Source organism: Rutidosis leptorrhynchoides, chromosome 10 (genome assembly GCF_046630445.1).
Source record: "Rutidosis leptorrhynchoides isolate AG116_Rl617_1_P2 chromosome 10, CSIRO_AGI_Rlap_v1, whole genome shotgun sequence".
NCBI lineage: Eukaryota > Viridiplantae > Streptophyta > Magnoliopsida > Asterales > Asteraceae > Rutidosis > Rutidosis leptorrhynchoides.
Window position 1 is genome coordinate 92,593,649 of NC_092342.1, and position 24,242 is coordinate 92,617,890.

A 24,242-nucleotide genomic window follows, 5' to 3' on the forward strand; every position below is an offset into this window, starting at 1 on the left:
CAAGGGTAGAGCCTATGATCAAAACCCAGCGAAGCGACGTGAGGGTTTCAAAGGAAACAACAACGGTTGAAATCCCAATCCGAATACCAACTCGAACCCCAACTACAAGGGTACTCTACCACAGTGCAAGAGGTGCTATAAACACCATACCGGGTATTGTAACGTTGTTTGTGAAAAGTGCAAAAAGACCGGGCATATTGGCAGGGACTGCAAGATCACCACCATGACTGGGAAGCCAAACCCCAATGGATCGAGAAAGTATTATGAATGCGGACAAACGGGCCACTTTAGAAATGAGTGTCCCAACAAGCGAAAGGACGATGGACCACCGCGTGAACGAGCTTTCAATGTAAATGCAAGGGATGCTCGTGAGAACCCCGACTTGGAGACAGGTATATTCACTATCAAAAATCTATTAGCTTCTGTCCTATTTGACACTGGTGTTGATAGAAGTTATGTATGTAGACACTTTTGCTATAAAATAAATTGGTCGTTAGTTCCTTTAAAGGAGAGTATGCTTGTAGAGGTAGCCAATGGAAAACTTGAGAAAGTTGACCATATTAGTCGAGGAGCCATTATCAACATAGCTGGTGTGGATTTCGAGATTGACCTTATACCCATTAAGTTGGGAAGCTTTGATGTTATTGTCGGTATGGACTGGTTGACCAAGATAAGGGCCGACATTATCTGTGGAGATAAAGCACTTCGTATACCACACGGAGACGGCGAGCCATTGATCATTTACGGAGAGAGATGTACCTCGAAGCTGAACCTCATTAGTTGCGTGAAAGCATAAAAGATCATGAAGAAAGGACGTCTTGCTGTGCTAGCACATGTGAAAACATTAGAAACCGAGGTGAAGAGTGTGAACGATGTTCGAATTGTGAACGAGTTTTCCGATGTCTTTCCGGAAGAGTTGCCTGGATTACCGCCACCGAGAGCAGTAGAGTTTCAGATCGATTTAGTGCCAGGAGCTGCACCTGTAGCTCGCGCACCCTATCGACTCGCACCTTCCGAAATGCTGGAGTTGCAGAGCCAATTACAAGAACTGCTAGACCGTGGATTTATCCAACCAAGTTTCTCGCCTTGGGGTGCACCTGTTTTATTTGTGAAGAAGAAGGACGGATCCTTCCATATGTGTATCGACTACCGTGAATTCAACAAACTGACGATTAAGAATCGGTATCCACTCCCACGAATTGACGATCTTTTTGATCAACTACATGGATTAAGCGTTTACTTAAAGATCGATTTGCGATCCAGTTATCACCAGTTGAGGGTGAAGGAGAGTGATGTAATGAAGACTACATTTCGAACCCGTTATGGTCATTATGAGTTCCTCGTGATGCCATTCGGATTAACCAACGCACCTGCCGTGTTCATGGACCTCATGAATCGTGTCTGCAAGCCGTACCTGGATAAGTTCGTTATCGTCTTCATAGATGATATCCTCATCTACTCCAAAAGCGAGGAAGTACATGAACAACATCTTCGATTAGTGCTTGAACTCTTGAGACAAGAGCAACTTTATGCGAAATTCTCCAAGTGTGAATTTTGGTTGAAGGAAGTCCAATTTCTGGGTCATGTTGTGAGCGACCAAAGGTATCATAGTTGATCCAGCCAAAATTGAAGCTATCAGCAAGTGGGAAACCCCCACTACTCCGACGCACATTCGCCAATTTTTAGGCCTCGCCAGTTATTATCGAAGATTTATTGAAGGTTTCTCCCTGATTGTGCGTCCTTTGACCGCGCTGACTCACAAAGGGAAGAAGTTCATTTGGGAACCTGAACAGGAATCTGCATTTCAAACCTTGAAGAAGAAGTTAACCACCGCACCTATCTTATCACTTCCTGAAGGCAGTGACGATTTCGTCATTTATTGTGATGCTTCGAAAAGTGGTTTTGGTTGTGTACTAATGCAACGAACAAAGGTTATCGCTTACGCCTCTCATCAACTGAAGATTCACGAGCAAAATTACACAACGCACGATCTCGAGCTTGGAGCCATTGTCTTTGCATTAAAACTATGGAGACACTATCTTTATGGTACAAAGAGCACTATTTTCACCGATCATAAAAGCCTCCAACACATCTTTAATCAGAAACAACTAAACATGAGACAGCGACGATGGATTGAGATGCTGAACGACTATGATTGTGAACTTCGTTATCATCCTGGTAAGGCAAATGTTATAGCCGATGCCTTGAGCCGAAAGGAGAGGATGGCACCTCTTCGTTTCCGAGCTTTGAACATCACCATTCATTCGAACCTCAATAGCCAGATCCGAGTAGCCCAAGATGAGGCTCTTAAGAAAGAGAATATATCTCACGAACACTTGAACATTCTCATTTCTCGATTCGAGGTTAAGGAGACTGGACTCCGATGCTATGCTGGAAGAATTTGGGTACCTCGTTATGGAGATCTGCGGAACCTTATATTAGATGAAGCCCACAAGTCGAGATATTCGATTCATCCAGGAGCGGTAAAATGTACCACGATCTTAAAGAACCGTATTGGTGGCCTAATCTTAAGAAGGACATTGCAACTTATGTTGGTAAGTGTTTGACTTGTTCGAAAGTAACGCCCGAATATCAAAGACCTTCTGGGTTACTTCAACAACCGTAAATCCCGCAATGGAAGTAGGAAAGGATAACAATGGATTTCATCACCAAGCTACCAAAGACAGTGGGTGGATACGATACCATCTGGGTTATCGTTGACCGTCTTACCAAATCTGCACATTTCCTAGCTATGAAGGAAATGGATACGATGGAGAGATTCGCTCAACAATACATCAAAGAGGTTGTATCTCGTCACGGTGTACGTTTATCGATCATCTCAAATCGCGATCCCGGTTTTGCTTCTAGATTTTGGCGTTCTTTGCAAGAAGCCTTGGGAACTCGTCTTGACATGAGTACTGCTTATCACCCATAGACCGATGGTTAGAGCAAATGAACGATTCAAACTTTGGAAGACATGTTGCGTGCATGTGTCATTGATTTTGGAAAGGCTTGGGAAAGGCATTTACCGCTAGCCGAATTCTCTTCCAACAACAGTTATCACTCGAGCATTAATGCTGCACCTTTTGAAGTATTGTATGGCCGCAAGTGCTGATCTCCTATTTGTTGGGCCGAAGTAGGTGAAACGCAAATCACCGGACCCGAGATAGTCCATGAAACCACTGAGAAGGTTGTCCAAATTCAAGCGAGACTCAAGACGGCCCGTGATCGCCAAAAGAGTTATGCCGACCTTAAACGAAAAGACTTTTGAATTCAACGTGGGTGACCGTGTAATGTTGAAGGTCGCGCCTTGGAAAGGTGTGATCCGTTTTGGAAAACGTGGAAAGTTAAACCCACGATACATTTGTGACGACCCGTCAATTTTCGACCAAATTTAAACTTAATCTTTATATAGTTTTGATACGATAAGCAAAGTATGTAATGTTGAGTCTAGAAAATTTTGGAACGATGTTCATATATTCAATTGACCTTCGACTGCTCCCGACGATTCACGAACAACTATTTGTAAATAGAAACACACACACACACACACACACACACACATATATATATATATATATATATATATATATATATATATATATATATATAATAATAATAATAATAATTTGAAATAATATATGATTTAATTGTAGGAAATAAATAAGTAAATTAATATGCGATATAATAAAAACTATTATGTTATTAAATAGATACTTATATTTATATATAAATAATACTTATAAATATATAATATTATATTGTTTAAAAAATATAATTAATATATTTATTTACTTAAACTTGTTAATTAAGATTGGTTATATATATATATAAAGTGTATATTGAAAATGAATGGTTTCGAGTAGATTTAGTCAACAGTTGTAATACTCGGTTGACATTTCGTTAGTGTTCATATAGATCTAAAACGAGTTCATGAAGTTTTAAAATAAAAGTTGGACCGTAAATCGATTACCAAGATTTTATATTTGATAAAAATATTTTTACCTTTTTAGTTTAAATATTAGTACTCCGTACATATTAATTGGAACAGAAAATAAATAATTATCGAATCTTTTTGATCAGGTTTCAAACAGTTAATGAGTGAAATAATTAAATATATTTAAATTAAAAATTTGGGATTTTTAGGAACATTTTTATACGTTAACTGTTTAGCAATGGTCACACCCCGTGAAACTGTCGGTAGAAGATTAAAAGAATGAGCCTGATTCATTGCACGTTTAAAAGTCTTTATTGAATATAAATTATTATTATTATATTAATTATTATACTGTTTTTGTCTCCTCTTTCTTATAATCAATCAAGTTAGTTAGAGAATTATATATATATAACAACATATACATACTCCTGGATCAAAAACCAAACACTCATTTATGTATTACTTCTTCTTGATCAATCATCAACTCATTATCCTCTTCCTCTTCAAACAACTATTCGATCACCACCCTACAACCACGGCCGATCACCACCATGTGAACCTACAGCACTCGAAGAACACCAACACTACCACCTATATCACCACCCTCTTATTTTGATCACCACTCATCATAATCACTTGAACTTGGGCTTTTATTAATGTTAATGGACTTGGAAGCCCACCCTACTTATCTTAATGGATTAATTTAGGAGCCCTTTTGTTGTAAGTAGTCCATTAAGGCTTAACTAGTTAGTTAGTGTCATGAAAGGCTAGTTACAAGTATCACTACAACATCTTTCCCATGCAATTTGCTTTCTTACCATTTTTGAGCTAGATACATGTAAGAACCTTGTGGACTTTTCCCTTCCTCTTGATTCTCTTGAAACCGTCGGCTAGCATGGGTATAAGGGAGGGTTTGTTTCATTTTTTTGTATTACTTCTCACTTGCATTCTCTCATTTGAAACACACACTCTTACTTGCAACTTCATTTTTCTCTCAATTTGCTCTCTACTTTGTAAGTAACATAAGCTTTTCTTTTGCTCTTTTCCTTGTCTAAAAACTATAGCCAAGCATCATAATCATCATCATCTCACTTACTTCTTGTTGTTGTTTATTACTTGTTCTTTGTTGTTGTTATTGTTGTTGTTGTTGTTGTTGTTGTTGTTGTTGTTGTTGTTGTTGTTGTTGTTGTTGTTGTTGTTGTTGTTGTTGTTGTTTACTTACTAGTTATTAAGAATCAAACTCTCTAGTTTGTTCTTCATTTTATCTTGTTCATACAAGAACATACAAGAACAAAACTTTCTAGTTTATGTTCAACACTTAATGTTTTAAAAGATTGTAAGTTCATGAGTTATAATCATACTTGTGTTCATGATGTAAACTTAAAGTTTACTTTCTTAAGGATCAAAGCTTAGGCTTGAATCTTTCCAAGTATGAACAACCATGAACTTATTACTTGTAGATTTAACTTACTTCTTCATTTTATGTACTTTAAAGTTGTAATTTGGTCAAGTATTACTAGTTAATCTTGATCTCATATTTCTTAAAACTAAAAGTTAACTTTATAAGTTCAAGAACATGAAAGTATAACTTTCTAGTTATAACTTCATATACTTATGAAATATCTAAGTTTCTATAGCTTATGGTCTTCTAATTTTGTTGTAAACAAGAGCTTATGAGCTTACATATACTTTACAAGATGAGAATCTAAGTTTCATAACTTATGGTTTCATTAAAGTAAAGATTCAAGTGTTATGACTTAGGATTTAACTTAGTAACTTTAGATCTAGATTTTTGGGTCTTGGATCTTCAAGATCTAACTAAGAACTATGTTCTACAACTTAAGATCTTGATTATTTAGTTTACTTTCAAGTTTGTAGCTTAATATTACTTTTAGAGTTCATGTATGTGTCGGATCTAAGATCTTGATGTAACTTTGGTTCATCAAACTACTTACAACCCTTAAATGAGTTGTACTACTTATCTTAGACTTACACTTGTGTTATGATGGTCAAAACTTGGTAAAGATGATGCAAACACATCAACGAGTTGTACACTTGAAGCTATATGCATCAAGGATGAGAACCGTGGTGAGCATCGAGCACCAAGAACCCACCGGAACACTAAACCTACTATTTTTCGGGTCTGATCAGAATACCTGGGATACTGTAAAGTTGATTTTCAGTTATCTATGTTCGAGTAGATAGTTTTTTGTTTAAGACTCGTCTTAATCCGAGTTACGGTTTAGGATCTATGGCCCTCCGAACGTCACTATGTCCTTTTAACGTTGTGCTGAAAATTCTGACCTACTCGCACTTAAACTATCGCCATGGTCAAACAAAGATGAGTTTGCTTCTGGAATGTTTACAGAAACTAAAGGACTCATATACGGAGCCATGGCCACTGGTCTCACCTCATTTCAGTAGGTATAGAGGCCGTGGCAACTGACCGAAGTCAGCCTTTGTTTTAAACTCTTTTCTAGAATGAAACTTACTTTATACTTTTTGTTTGATGATGAATGATGATGATACTTAAGACCTAATTTACATACATTTAAACCTATTGGGACAAATTACTGACTTAGTAACTTTTGACTTAGGTTGAGGACTTTCCGGACCTACATACTTGCTTACTTTTCTCGTGTCAACTTTACTACTACTTTATCACTGTGAGTTATAGCATCCCTTTTTACTTTAACTATTTTGGGAACTGAGAATACATGCGCATTTTACATTTTACATACTAGGCACGAGTACTTAAACTTTATATATGTGTGGGTTATACAACGGCATAAACTTTCCCCTTAGCTCGGTAACGTTTAGTCATCGGTCTTTGAACCGGTGAACGTGAATCTTAGATATGGATCCATAGGGTTTGACATCCCTACTCGGGCTAGTAGCGCTAGCATTTAACGGGTGTTTAATACTTTGTAAACATACGCACTCGCCAAGTGTACTTTCAGGGGGTTATAAACGTTAAGTTAGTTACCAAGTGCTCACGGTTAAACATATACTTTACATACTGTTTTAAAACGCTCTTTGTAGCACTGAAATATCGTGGCCTACCTTACATACTGTTATACTTAAACTATAGCTCACCAACCTTTGTGTTGACATTTTTAAGCATGTTTTTCTCAGGTGCTTAAGGTTGCTTGCTTCCGCTGTTGTACTAGTCATGCCTTGTAGATACCCGCTGTGCTTGTTAGATTTGTCACCGCATGAAACGTTTTATTTGCATTTAAACATTATTACTTTTGAATCTATGGGTCACATACTATTATCCTCGCTTCTATTCATTGAAGCATACTTTTGGTTGTTAAACATTGATGTTGGTTAAGACATCACCTTTTATCATGAATGCAAACGTATTTTGAAATAGCATATAGTGTTTGACCTTGTAATGATCCTATTGTTGATGGTCCATACATGATGATTTAGTACGGACCATCACAATAGAGGTCGTAACAGCTGTCCAAAGTCAGCCTTTTGTTTCGATCTCTATTCTTGTTAAACTTACCTTAGCTTTGATGAATGATGATGATGTTGATGATGACACTTAAACTTAATTTATTCACTTTTAAACTTATGGGGACAGCATACTGACCTAGTAACCTTTGACTTAGGTTGACGACCTTTCAGACCGACTTACTACCTGCATACGTTTCATATCGACTTTTACTGCTTATTCACTGTGAGTTATTGCTTCCCTTTTTACTTATACTATTTTTGGGACTGAGAATAAATGCGCGTTTTATGTTTTACATACTAGACACGAGTACTTAAACTTTATATATATGTGGGTTATACAACGGCATAAACTTTCCCCTTAGCACGGTAACGTTTAATCATTGGTTTTTGAACCAGTGAACGCGAATATTAGATATGGATCCATAGGGTTTGACAACCCCACTCGGGCTAGTCGCTCTAGCATTCAACGGGTGTTTAATACTTCGAGGACAAACGCACTCGCCAAGTGCACTTTTAGGGGGTGATATACATAAGTTAAGTCTAGTTACCGGGTGCTCGCGGTTAAGCATATACTTTATCATACTGTTTTGAAACGCTGTTTGAAGCACTGAAATCTCGTGGTCTACATTACATTACTGATTACAAACAAACTATAGCTCACCAACATTCGTGTTGACTTTTTAAGCGTATATTTCTCAGGTGCTTAGACGTTGTTGCTTTCGCTGTTAGATTTGCTATCTTGGTGTTATAGACTTGCTGTTATGGACCTGATGTGTTAGATTTCCGCTGCATTACTTAGAGATGTCTCAATTATGAAACTTTTATTTTGCATTCGTAAGTTATGTTATTTTCAAACAAAGGCTTTGTAACGACCTTTGGGTCACATACTTATGTTAACGCTTCTATTCATAGGAAGCACGTTATCTTTTGTAAAACGCTATCTTTTTATGAATGCAAAACTGGTTTTCAAACAGCATATAGTGTTTGACCTTGTAATGATCCTGTTGTTGATGAACCGTACACGATGGTTTTGTATGGGGTGTCACATTTGGTATCAGAGCATTGGTTGTAGGGAATTAGGTTGCATTAGTGAGTCTAGACCAGGCTGAGTAGGATTCACTAATAGGACTAATCTACAACTTGCTTGTTCACCTATTTCTGCGGAACTGCTGCATGCTACTGTATTATATTACTGCATGTTACTGCTTACTACTACTGCATGTTACTGCTTACTTTTACTGCTATATGAACTTGTTGCATGCTACTGCCTACTTTCACTGCTATGTGAACTTACTGTATGCTGCTGCTTATTCTCGCTACTGCATGCTACTATCTACTTTTTGCATGATACTTCTATTGATGTCACACCCCCAAATAGGGCCTGGGGTATTTGTGACTAATTATATCAAATTACAGTAGTATAAACGAGAACGACTCTATATGAGACGTTTTATTGAGTTTTGCAGCGAAAGATAAATAGATTACATTGTATTTAATGAACAACGCATTAAATGTCTTTAATTGATATAATATGTAGTGAAGACTCCAAATATGGCAAGCAATCATCATCAAATTAGCAAATGTAAGTCCTTCAAATTATCCATGAATGACTCGTTGAAATGTTGCTTTCAATTAGCAAATACACAGCGGAAGCATTATGTAGGACCTGACAATAAACATGCTAAAAAGTGTCAACCAAAAGGTTGGTGAGTTCATAGGTTTATCATAAATATGATTTCAATAATAGTGTTAGACCCCAAGATTTAATAAAGTTGATATAGAAATATCAATATAAAGTGTTGATTGATATAGAAATACTAATCTAAAAGTAATGCTGAGTTTGTAATATCGCGACTAAACAAGTTACCCTGTGACACTTGTTATTCGTGTCGTTGAATCATTATTATGTATCCAAAGACCAACGGTCAAATGGACAGAGACGTCACTCTCAGTAGCGCTACTCACAATAACTAAGTTTGCATCTTATACCTCAGCAATTAACGATATTACGGTGGGGATTTAGCATGACAAAGCAAGTATATAGCATAAAAGTTTGAGTACTTGTGTCTAACGTGTAAAACAGTTATAAAAGTTGCGCATGTATTCTCAGCTCAAAAATATATATAAAAAGAGAGCTATGAAAACTCACGATATTGTATTTCGTATTTCGTAGTAATTACGCATATGATGGCACTGAACAAGTGCAGAGTTGTCCTCGGATTCACGAACCTATATCAAGTATATATATCAATACATATACTCGTAATCGAACAAGTTTATATATATATGAACCGAGTTCGAACCCATGACCTCCCGCTCCCTCACTAACACCCTTGACCATTACTCCATTCATGTTTTTCTATTAGAATACGAATCCTATACATTATAACCCGTTTGTAAATTTGTTTCTATTTCTTCTACTTCTCTAAAAATCAAACTCGACCTAGGAACGAATCCAATTAATTATCAAAACGATTTTAGGACTTTCAAACCAAATATAATTGATCCATAACAGTACTTGATTTAATTGAAAGCGAGAAAAAAATAAAATAAATAAAAGTAACAGCACAGCTGCTGCCGTCGAAAGTTTTTTTTTTTAAAAAAATTTGCTTTTCGATTTTGAGAATGTTATAGGCCAAGATTATAACACGAATTAAGTTTCAAATCACTCCTATAATCTTCCTCAAGCATCAATTTGACAGGAAACATCAAAACAAAAACAAATTTTGCGAAGAACCGTTCTTTTGACGTTTTGAAATAAAACTTGACTTCGAAAATTAGAACTCGATATCATGAATTGGATTCTAAGATTTTGCAGATAGTTTGAAGACAAAATTCCTAACATGACTGCAATTAAGGATTTTAAAATGGGTTTTGAAATCGGGTTTTTGGAAATTAAATCAAGAACAGAGGGATATCGAGTAAAAAAACATATATATTTCTGTTTTTCGATTCAACAATTGCAGATTGATTTATGTATATATAATACGTAATTTAATGATTAAAGCAGTATCAAACAAAATTGAAACCAGTAGAAGGAATCAAGCAGGTATCACGATGAATAAAAAAAATATAAAACAGGTAGAAAGATTTATAAAAATAAAAGCAGATTTGATTTCTTTTTTTTATCTGATTATGTACTGATTTTATTGATATATAAAAATTAGCAATGAAACAGCAAAAATTTAACTGTTCGAAGCTCACCATTATTGACTTATTTTTTTTATAATAATTAGTAAATATAAATGTATTAATAATACTAATAATAATAATAATAATATTAATATCATGTAAAATGATAATTATTATTAATGATGTTAATAATGATGTTAATAATAATAATAATAAGTTGTTTTATATTAGTAATTATAGAAATTTTAATAATTTTAGTAATAATGATAATACTAATAATATTAATATATGAGTGATAATAAAAGATATCAATAATTTTAATAATGATAAGAATAACATTATATAATAATAATAATTCAAATGTATCAAATTTCATATATATATATATATATATATATATATATATATATATATATATATATATATATATATATATATATATATATATATATATATATATATATATATATATATATATATATATATATATATATATATATATATATATATTACATATTACATATTTATTTATAATAATTGTTCGTGAATCGTCGGATTTTTGTCGAGGTTAAATGAAATCACGGAAAGATTTTGTTTAAATTTTGTCTGAAAATTTCCGGGTTGTTATAGTACCTACCCGTTAAAAGAAATTTCATCCCGAAATTTAGTTGTTGCCATCAATCGGCGTTGTTCGTACATAGACGAGGATATTTACATTTTGTTTGGTCTTCACGTTCCCAGGTATGCTCGGGGCATTTCGTGAATTCCAACGGATATAATATTGTTCTGTTTCAAGCGTTAAAATCATGCGAACCATAAATTCTATAGGTTCTTCGATGAAGTGTATTTTATTATTAATGCAGAGATCATTCAAAATGATGATGTTATACAAGTCATTTCAGTAAATTGGATTCATGAAATGTGTTATGAATAGTATTGAGCTCATTTAAAATCTTGAGCGTTTTATGCCGCAATATTAGGGCAGACAAATAGAGAGGAGTTCATGAAAATCATAGTCATGAAGTTTGATAGAGATCGTCATTCTTTACAACAAGAATGATGAATATGAGTTGAAAAATATAGGTTTATCTCCTTTGAATAATATAATTTTAATGATTCGATTATAGGAAGAGTATAAACGAAGTTGTCACAAAAGAGTGGATGAGAAAATTAAATGTTCGCCTTAACTTTTGACGTAGTCACGTTTGATTTCCAGAATTCAAGGGATTAAAGGAAATCTTCGTAATCTATAAGATTTGATTCTCCGGTAATTAAGGAATTTTGAGATTTCTTTGATTAAATGCGGTGAATTGCCTCGATTGCTATGTCTGGAATTTCGCTATAAATTAGCTTCTTTCGTTTCATTATCTTCACCACTTCTATACTTTCTTCCTCAATTCATATTTCCAAAAGATTTGTTAATATGCTCAATCCCGTATTGATCCTTGTTATTATATTGACCATATATACAGTCATTCTTCTTTTTCATTTACCACCAGAAGAACTTGTTTTCTTCTACTATTCCCTTGGAGTTATAATGTTTTTAATTCTTCCGTGTCTTTACGTTGCGATATGTATTGATATACACGGTTTGTAATTTCGGTGTCATTATCGGGCTTTATATTTTCCCTTATATGTCGGAGCTTCATGCTTTTGTAAAGCAAGTAATGGTCCAGAATTCGTAGGTATGAAGTTTCGTAGGATCATAATATATAAAGTAGAAAGGAAAGGTAATAGCACGATTTGATTTGTCAAATTACCAGAATATCCGGAAAAGACCGAATCATCAAGAAAAATATTTTATTGATATGTTTAGAGGTTAAATAGAATGTAAGAGTCGTGTAACATGGCGAATGATGATTATAAAGTCTATGAATCATTATCTTCCATTAAAAATTTAGCATAACTTACTGTAATATAATCACGTTGGCCTGACGTCATTATATTATACTAACTCATGCTTCAATTCTCAACACTTCTTCAAAACATTTATAATTTAAACTTTAATTTTACAGAATATAGAAACTAAAACAGTTTCCTTTATGATGTGATAAAGATATCGCAAAGAGATAATTAATTGCGGACAAGAATCGTTAAGAAGATATCTTCAGAAATATAGAGGATATTTATAACAAAAGATACGATGATATCTTAGAATCGAAGGATGTTTAGAGTCAGGAGCAAGGTATTCGTTAATGACTTCAGCATTTACTGAATCATTTGGATTCTTTCAAGGCAGGTTTAATCTTTGTGATTTGTCCACAGCCTCCTTCATAGTTTGCTCAATCCGTTTTTCAGTTCCCAATTTTCTTTTGAGCTTTTCCAACGTACCATTCTTTATTATCAAACTTTTGGCCCTTAAGACCACCTAAAATTTTGCTGTTTCCTCTGCATTTAATGCAGCCATATTTGAATCATCGATTATCAATCCGAGATGGTTTCAAGAAATTTCATTTTTAGATAATTAAACGCTGATTGTGATCGTCAAGAATTAAAGGATGTTTTCAAGAATTTTGAATTTGAAGTGTTTAAGCGTAAGATGCATCCATCAATAGATCTAACGGTTGACAAAGAAATGTTGTGATTTTCAAAAGTAAGGAATGGTAAGTTCGGTGGTTTGATGTGATAATTCATCATAGAATACGAATGAATATAATTCATGAATGTAGTGATCTTTAGGAAGATAACATTTGCTAAAGCTTTTACTTGGATTCCGATATGTCAAAATCAGAATATGTAATTTGATTTGTATGAAAATGGTTGTTCCTTAGTAAAGGGATACATATTCCTTGTGATTGTAAGTAGTATAGTTAATGATTATTGAATTAGAATTGAAGAATGTACAATGTAACATATTAATGTAAGATATAAATATTTCTCGGGTGGTACCTACCCGTTAAAATATTTTCGTAATTAACAGTTTGTACAAATTTTTTTTTATTTACAATCTTTATGAAGATATACGTTCATATATGTATTCTTCAGATATAATATAGTTTTAATGAGTTAATATAATATTAAACTCATTTTATTTATGGTTGAAACGTGAATAAATAATCTCCAAAACTTCAGAGATTTCATAATTGTCGCGAAATATTTCGCTAATGAAGTTATGAATTAATACTTCATCGTTCATTATTATTGATATACCTCGGTATATGATGTTGGTGCTCGTGAAATCCTTGTGAAATTCACAAGACACGAAATAAGGTTTTCTAGAAAGCTTCGAATATGTCGAAAATGAAAGTGTAAAACCAAACATGTATTTGAATAATACACTTGGTTTATTATGAAATGGAGTTTATTGTGCTGAAGCAGTGATTAACGATTGTTAAGTCATTAACGAAGGATGTACATCATAGCATATTAGTGATATGAATTAACCAAGTAGTACATACTAGTTAAGATTCACACGTAATAGCTTAGTACGAAGAGATATATTATTGTTCCAATCCATATATATAAAGTATACATATATAATTCTTCAGGAAGAATGAGTCAATACATCTTAACTCATTATTTTTAATATTCCTTGGTATCTATGAGGCGTATGATGTTGATGTTTGAGGTACTGAGTGTGATGTTGAGGCGTGGAATGCGGATATTGTTGTTGGTGAAGCTGATGCTATTGGTGGTGATGCTGATGGTATTGGTGGTGCTGGTTATGCTGCTGGTGCTGCTGATGCTTGTAGAATTCACACCATATTCTCCAGAGCCACCACTCGAGCGCGAAGCTCGTTGACTTCTTCTATTATTCCGGGATGATTGGCGGTTCGGACAAGTGGATGAATAAGATCTAGAATTTTAGATATTATATATTCGTGACTGGATATCCTGGAAATGAGGGTGAAAATAGTGTTCCGAACGGGTTCGCCGGTAAGTGCTTCCGGTTCTTCACCAAGAGGTGAATTCGGTTGGTGGAAGGGATCACCTTCTTTTTGTCTCCATTGATTAAGTTTACTACGAACTCATCCCCAATTCATCCAAAATAGATGATGGCTGATTGGTCTGTTTGTTCCGGTTACGCTATCTGTGGAGCTCGAGGAATCAAGTGAGAAATCCATGTTATGTGTTTAGAATTAGGGCTTTTTGATACGAGTGGGTGTTGAATACTGAATGATATATTCGTCTCCTCGAATAGTATATATGGCAAAAGGATTTCCGTAATTTACGGAGTAAATATAGGAAAAGTGTTAGACAAAGTCTATTGATATAGATATGATAAGATATAATAAGATATGATGTGTCTATACTCCAATAATGGCAGTATGACATGTCTAGATGATAAGTATGTAATCGGATAATCTTTTGATTAAAGATTTTCAATTCGTAATGACCTATTCGGTCCAGGGGCTTGAGCTATAGGATCCTTTAAATCAGTAATCCAAACCCTTCTATTCTAGAGTTTCGTAGACGTCATCCGTCAGGAAAATTCAATGATCAAAACAACAAGAAAGCAAAGAAAGTAATGAATATGAATAGTGATGACATTATAATGTCTTTGAGATTCTCGATAACTCAATGACATTTTTTTTGTTCGCAAACCGATGCATAAAGGCATAAGGCATATAGGTACGTGATATAACAGGGAGTTATATACGTTTGAGTATGAATAGTAACAAATATAGGAGTTTCAAAATTTGTGAATAATATTCATGTAATACACATGTAATACAAAACTATGATAGATGACAAAGGAATGTCGAGAATTTCAGAAATCTTGGTGCCGCATTTAAATGTAGTGGCGTAATTGGATAGTACTTTGGAAAGTGAGCAGAGTTCTTAGATTAGCTCGGCATTCTAAGATACGTAAAGTTTCTAAAGTATAGTGTAGCATTTAACAATTAAAGGCAACAATTAAAGGCACTACGGTCAAGGAAAGTTGTAGTCCTACATTGCTAAGGTACCTAATTGTATAAGGCACACATAAAATGCAATCCTGGTTCTCTACAACAACACTGCTCTGATACCAGTCTATCACACCCCCAAATAGGGCCTGAGGTATTTGTGACTAATTATATCAAATTACAGTTGTATAAACGAGAACGACTCTATATGAGACGTTTTATTGAGTTTTGCAGCGGAAGATAAATAGATTACATTGTATTTAATGAACAACGCATTAAATGTCTTTAATTGATATAATATTTAATGAAGACTCCAAATAATCATCATCAAATTAGCAAATGCAAGTCCTTCAAATTATCCATGAATGACTCATTGAAATGTTGCTTTCAATTAGCAAATACACAGCGGAAGCATTATGTAGGACATGAGAATAAACATGCTAAAAAGTGTCAACCAAAAGGTTGGTGAGTTCATAGGTTTATCATAAATATGATTTCAATAATAGTGTTAGACCCCAAGATTTAATAAAGTTGATATAGAAATATCAATATAAAGTGTTGATTGATATAGAAATACCAATCTAAAAGTAATGCTGAGTTTGTAATATCGCGACTAAACAAAAGTTACCCTGTGACACTTGTTATTCGTGTCGTTGAATCATTATTATGTATCCAAAGACCAACGGTCAAAAGGACAGAGACGTCACTCTCAGTAGCGCTACTCACAATAACTAAGTTTGCATCTTATACCTCAACAATTAACAATATTACGGTGGGGATTTAGCATGCCAAAGCATGTATATAGAATAAAAGTTTGAGTACTTGTGTCTAACTTGTAAAACAGTTCAAAAAGTTGCGCATGTATTCTCAGCCCAAAAATATATATAAAAAGGGAGCTATGAAAACTCACGATACTGTATTTCGTATTTCGTAGTAATTACGCATATGATGGCACTGAACAAGTGCAGAGTTGTCCTCGGATTCACGAACCTATATCAAGTATATATATCAATATATATACTCGTAATCGAACAAGTTTATTAATGGTAATAAAAATGATACTAATAATAATAATACTTATAACAATAATAATAATGATAATAGTTTTTAATAAAAATGAAAAGTTTAATAATAATAATCATAAAAATTATAACTTCCGATAACAATACTTAACATAACTATAATCTTAATTATAATAATTAAAAATATTAATAATAATACAAGAATAATAATACTAATAATAATAATTATAATTATAATTATATTCATAAATGGTAATTAATATTTGTATTAGTAATAATAATAATAATAAAAATGATAATAATAATAATAATAATAAAAGAAAAGCTACCTTATAAGCCTTCTACAAAAAAAAAATGGCATGAACCGAGTTCGAACCCATGACCTCCCGCTCCCTCACTAACACCCTTGACCATTACTCCATTCATGTTTTTCTATTAGAATACGAATCCTATATATTATAACCCGTTTGTAAATTTGTTTCTATTTCTTCTTCTTCTCTAAAAATCAAACTCGACCTAGGAATGAATCCAATTAATTATCAAAACGATTTTAGGACTTTCAAACCAAATATAATTGATCCATAACAGTACTTGATTTAATTGAAAGCGAGAAAAAAAAAAAGTAACAGCACAGCTGCTGCCATCGAAAGTTTTTTTAAAAAAAAATTTGCTTTTCGATTTTGAGAATGTTATAGGCCAAGATTATAACACGAATTAAGTTTCAAATCACTCCTATAATCTTCCTCAAGCATCAATTTGACAGGAAACATCAAAACAAAAACAAATTTCGTGAAGAACCGTTCTTTTGACTTTTTGAAATAAAACTTGACTTCGAAAATTAGAACTCGATATCATGAATTGGATTCTAAGATTTTGCAGATAGTTTGAAGACAAAATTCCTAACATGACTGCAATTAAGGATTTTAAAATGGGTTTTGAAATCAGGTTTTTGGAAATTAAATCAAGAACAGAGGGATATCGAGTAAAAAAACATATATATTTCTGTTTTTCGATTCAACAATTGCAGATTGATTTATGTATATATAGTACGTAATTTAATGATTAAAGCAGTATCAAACAAAATTGAAACCAGTAGAAGGAATCAAGCAGGTATCACGATGAATAAAAAAAAATATAAAGCAGGTAGAAAGATTTATAAAAATAAAAGCAGATTTGATTTCTTTTTTTTTATCTGATTATGTACTGATTTTATTGATATATAAAAATTAGCCATGAAACAACAAAAATTTAACAGTTGGAAGCTCACCATTATTGACTTATTTTTTTATAATAATTAGTAAATATAAATGTATTAATAATACTAAAAATAATAATAATAATAATATTAATATTAATATCATGTAAAATGATAATTATTATTAATGATGTTAATAATGATGTTAATAATAATAATAAGTTGTTTTATATTAGTAATTATAGAAATTTTAATAATTTTAGTAATAATGATAATACTAATAATATTAATGATAATATTAATATATGAGTTATAATAAAAGATATCAATAATTTTAATAATGATAAGAATAACATTATATAATAATAATAATAATAATAATAATAATAATAATAATAATAATAATAATAATTCAAATGTATCAAATTTCATATATATATATATATATATATATATATATATATATATATATATATATATATATATATATATATATATATATATATATATATATATATATATATATATATATATATATATATATATATATATATATATATATATATATATATGTATTACATGTTTATTTATAACAATTGTTCGTGAATAGTCGGATTTTTGTCGAGGTTAAATGAAATCACGGAAAGATTTTGTTTAAATTTTGTCTGAAAATTTCCGGGTTGTTATAGTTGATACTGCTATTACTGCCATGCTATGTACTATTGTAGACGCTCTAGGCTGCTGTAGTTACTATGCCTGATTACGTGCTTGCTACCCATCTGCTTTTCGCTGTACCGACATGGAGAATTTATCTTTCCTAGTTCAGATGTTTTTCTGAACCCTTTTTCCACTCGTCTAACCCTGAGGACTAGTATTGTAATTCACCTGTTACTACCGTTCCACCATTCCAGAGATCGAAACATTACTTCACGCAATCTAGGAGGAGTACCCCTCGGATTACACGCCCGCTAGAGTTGATCCTCAGAGGAGGAGATATGTGAGGATTTGTCGGAGTAACCACACCTCATCTCACTTCCCGAGCTCCCCCAAATTAGCCACGTACAATGTATGAACATTATAAGGATGTTCATTTTTCGCAAGCTGACCCGTATCCCGTACGCTTTCATGACCGTCACTTATCTCTTTCATTCTTCACCACTACTCGTCGATCTAACAACACTTCTGGACTTAGGTCCCTAACACTCTGATGTGTGCAGGGTAGTATACGAAATAGTTATATTTTTATTGCGAAATACTATTAAATACGTTACAATTTTACACAAGTTATTTTTTATTATTAGAGTGGATATACCTAAACCTTGCTACAACACTATAGGCAGTGTACCTAATCGTACAGTAGTGTAGTTTTTAGTAAGTCCGATTCGTTCCGCAGGGAGCTAGCCAAGTTTAACGCTATATTTTTAAAACCATATTTGTATATATATATATATATATATATATATATATATATATATATATATATATATATACGTAGTATTATTATTATTATAAAAGGGGGGTTTTTACCGTTTAATGACCGTTTTGTCGATTTTATGTCTTTAGTCACAATTAAAACCTAATGTAAAATATTAAATATAAATAACTTAATTTAAAGCGTAAAGTAAATGACGATAAATAAAATTACAATAATTAAAAGTGCGATAAATAAAATGACGATAAATAAAATTGCGATAATTAAAAAGTATGATAATTAAAAGTGCGATAAGAAATAAAATAAAGGAATTATGCTTATTTAAACTTCCATAATCATGATGTTCAACGTGTTGATTTTAGTTTATTACCATGGGTTAACTGTCCTTTGTCCTGGATTATTCGATATGTCCATACGGTTTTTTCCATAATAGTCCATCAGTCATAAATATAAAGTGCAAGAGTCTTCGTAAAATTATCCTTATACCCGAAGTCAAATATTCCAACTAATTGGGATTCGAACTGTAACAAGGTCTTAATACTTTGTTTAATGAATATACCAGGTTATCGACTGCGTGTAATTCAAGGTTTTACTACTTTGTTAACAATTTCACCAATTACCTTGAATGTAATCCACCCCTGTTTTAATGAGTCCATTAACTATTAATCCATCCCCGTGTACGGTTAAATGAACAATAATTCGTATTTATAAATATCCCGCCCACCGTACCCGATTAAGCGTATGTGGTTATACATAGATACGTCAAATTTTAACCTTTATATTAAATTAATGAGGTATCGTTTAGTTAATATAAAGCTCATTGATAGCCCATAGTCTAATTTCCACAAGTGTCAATCTTTTGTCCAAACCCCAATTATGGTACAAAGGCCAATTACCCCGTCTTTAATATTTAGCCCAACATCACGATTATTTCGGCTTAAATAAGCATAATAATAACTTAGCTACGAGACATTAATTTAAAAAGGTTGAACATAACTTACAATGATTAATAATAGCGTAGCGTTACACGGACAGAATTTCGACTTACACACTTACAACATTCGCTAACATAACCTTATCATTATTAATCTTAAAATTAAAATTATAATTATAATTAAAATAAATATAAAGATAAATTGAGAGTGAGAGATTGATTAGAAAAAGATGTATATTTTCGGCCAGAAAACGTTTCATTTATAGAACCTCAGCTGCTACAGTACTCCATGAGACCGCATGGAGTTTGTGCTTCCTGGCCATGCGGTCGCATGGCCACCTTTCACTGGACACATATCCTTCTAAAAACGTGGGCTGCTCGATTAATATATTAATTATAATATATTATATATAATTTCAAATAATTATATATATATTATATTATATTCTTGTGCATAGTTGACTCGTAATTTTAGGTTCGTTGCGTCGCGCGTTGAGAGTTGGCTCAGGTCCCAGTTCCGGATTTTCAAACGTCCTTTCGTACTATTTAATATCTTGTACTTTGCGTTTTGTGGCTCGTACTCTAGTAACTTTTAGACGTTTCTCATCAATAAATTAAACCTCGTGGATTGTACTTTGTACTTTTTAGCATTTTGGTCATTTGCGTCTTCAAATTGTCGAATCTGTCTTTTGTCTTCACCTTTTATTATTTAAACGAATATCACTTGTAAATAGAATAATTGCAACTAAAAGCTTGTCTTTATTTGAGGGATAATGCTATGAAATATATGTTTGTTTTTAGCATTATCAAATATTCTCACACTTAAGCGTTGCTTGTCCTCAAGCAATATAGAACTTGAATATAACTTTACTAGAATCACTTCTTTATTCTTCACACTTTTTACATCAGTGATTTTAATACAGTGGTATGAACAATGATAGTAACGTTGTGGTTTACAGTCCCACATGACTATAAAAATTTAGATCCCTTAGGAAATTGGATCTTTATGAAAACATTTGATCTTTTGAAAATTCAATCTAGCTTTTACCCTAGATAAGTTTTCCGGAATAACCCTTCACCGGTGTTTGCAAAATGTCTTTGTGGGTTTGGTGGGTTTCAGATTTGAAAATTTTAGCTCAAAACTTCTGGTTTTGTGTCACTCACTTGCTAACCTTGTATTAGGAAAGCAACACGTCCAGTTTACTTGTTCGGTATATTACCTTTCGGTAAACTACCGTCCGGTTGTAAAAGAAAGCATTGAATAAGCAACTGTTGAGGCAATGTCCCATGACATGCTTTTGATTATGGTCTATATCGTGTCGGATGCAATTACTATCCTTTGTAGGAGCAATAGTAAAGATCACCCTATAATTTTTCGGTCTGGCACAAGGTCCTGTCTTCGACCATGCTATGCAACCACCGTTCTTACGGTTGACATCCGATTTGGTTCAGGTGACCAAATGAATTCCGATGAATTCCTAGGATTTTACATTCAATGGTAATGAACGCATTAAAAATGGGTTTTCAGAAAACAAATCAGTTTGTAATTTTGATCAAAATATTTTCTTGTTAAAGCTAGAGTTTAGATATCATCGAATTCCATGAGTTTGTAATTCTCAATCTTTAAAGTCAATCTCAAGGATTGAGTAATATCAGGCTTCAAAGTTGATTTTTGATCTTTAAGGAGATTATCCTTTCTGGGGATCGGATTCATTAGTCTTATAAGCTAATTTGCACGGTGCCCCCCATTATACGAGACAGATCCTCTCATGGTTAGGATGAGTCTGACCACTTGGCGACCCTATTTGATGCTGAGGTCCGTGGATTTCCAGCTGATTTTCGAGAAAACTTTTCAAGGTTTTTCGTAGACTCTACAACTGGTCTGGATGACAACTTCCTGACCTAAATCAAGAAGTGCGTGTCTTTTTCTCAGAAGACTTTACTTCCTTTTAAATTCTATTACAATAAACTGGGTAAAACTGATTAATATCGTCCAAAATAAAAGTATCTTCAATTATTTGTACAAAAATATGTAATATATGTTCTAAATAACTTGGTAAATTTTTCTCACACTTGGCTTTTATTTTCATTTCTTTGCCTTTTTATTTTCCTCTATTCCATTTTAAATGAATTCTAACATTTTGGATTGTTTCTCAATTTATGTCCTTTCCGAGGTAACAATAATTTCTGTGTTAACACCTAGTTTTATCGTTCATAAATATGTATAAACATAATTTTGAGTTCATTTAGTTGAAAATTTTGAAAAATTTTACTAGAATTGGGTAGTCAGTATATAAGACTAGGGCTGTTCTTTATTATCAGAGAGCACTAGATTCTAATACAACTACTGCTTTACTAGTATTTTTAATGGTAACCAAGTGTTTAAATTTAAAATTTTAAAAATCCGAAAGAATTTAACCCCTTCCCACACTTAAGATCTTGCAATGCCCTCATTTGCAAGAAATCAGTAGCAATTTAAATTATTGAGGGTGATTAGCGTAGAAAAATGATTAAATTTTACCAAAGTTTCCAAACATATTATTGTTTATGTTGAATGATAAATGGTGCACATCATTTGTTCATTCTGTTTGTTGTTACATCACACTTATTTTGCATCTTGTCGTCAAAATTAGTTGCTTTTGCTGAACTTAATGCCAGTCTTTGAAAATGCGCTATTTTACCCTGTTGTGTACATGAAATAAAGTACATACAATACAAATATAAACATGCATGGTAATTTGAAATGGAACTTAACATCCCACTTTCAAATTATAAATACGAAATATTAGTAACAAAATAAAAAAAATGTTAAAAATTACATAAAAGTATCACAATATTATATGTTTTAAACATAAGTAAATAAAAATAATAAAAGATAAAAATCACCAACGGGAACTGTATCAATCTGGGTATGGGTTCCAGTTCATGTCGTTGGTCGGGTTCCACGGTTGATTATAGGTGTGCTGATAGGCTTGGTTGGGGTCGTAGAGAGTAAATGGTGGTCGCATATCGGGATGGTGTGGCGGATAATAAGCAGTCGGGTCGGTATGTAGTTATTTGTTACCTGAGATGATAGCTGGCACATGATCTGATACTAATGATAGTGCCATCTATTATGCTGTCGTTGCCTGGAATGCTCGTACACATTCTCAGCGTGCCACTGCTCGTACTGACTATGTCTAGCCTCGTTTGTCATTTCTACCTCATCTATACCCTGGTAAACGTCAGTAACATCCTCCCTAATGTCATCCGTTTCCTCCATTTCCTCATCTGAACCTCTCTCTACTTGTGGATGAGGACCCTGATATGGTACTGCATGATTGCGTTTGCTCTTTAATACCTTTGCACCTTGATAGACCCGCAATCCTAAAGTCTCATCCTATTCCCTACACACCATCAGTGGACCCCCTTGATCCCTATCTACGCCTAAATACTCTCCAATGAGAGTAACAAAAATACCTCCTCCTATTATTCCCCCGTCCTGTATACCTTCCACCATTTTGGACAGATAAAAACCAACACAGTAGGGGATATTAACAAAGCTTCTAGTGTTTCGAATACACTTAAGGTAAAATAAATTGTGTAAGGTCATTTTCTCCTTGTTGTTACCTCTTTGTGTAATCGAATTAGCTAAAAATCTATGTATAATACGAAGCTCTACTTTGTTAATATCTAAATAGGAGTGTCTTCCTCCCCGCGTAAACACATTAAAATTTGACATACGCCTCCAGACGGCGTCAGCGTCAAAATTTCTATCTACCCTCTCACCATGATAAATCAAATTTGTATAATCAGGTAGTAGTAATTCGGTGGGAGTGTAAATCTGTAAAGCCCTGGCCATGTCCAGCATGGACATTCTGTACATCCTACAGCAAAGTAAAAATCTAAGAAAACTCTTATCGTCTAACCTATCTACATCCTTATTGAAAGCTATAGTACTCATAAGCTCAATACACCACTCTTTATATACAGGCCTACGAGTTGTAAATAAACGTTCCCAATCGGGAAAAGAAGAGCTGCCATACCTTTGGATTAGATGCTGCCTAACTGGGTTAGCTAGGTAGACCCTTTCTAAAGGCTCCCAATCGATTACCCTCGGTACTTCTACATTTTTCGTTACCAGTTTAAATTTGTTACTTTGGTACGTCGGGTAATCTCTCCAACTTCTATCAATCCTTAAATTGGAATGCAACTGTTCTTCATGAATTGTTGGGTGTTCTACTATATGATGAGCAGGAAATACTGCGTAGGCAATAAAAAATTGTGGGTCTGGCTCAT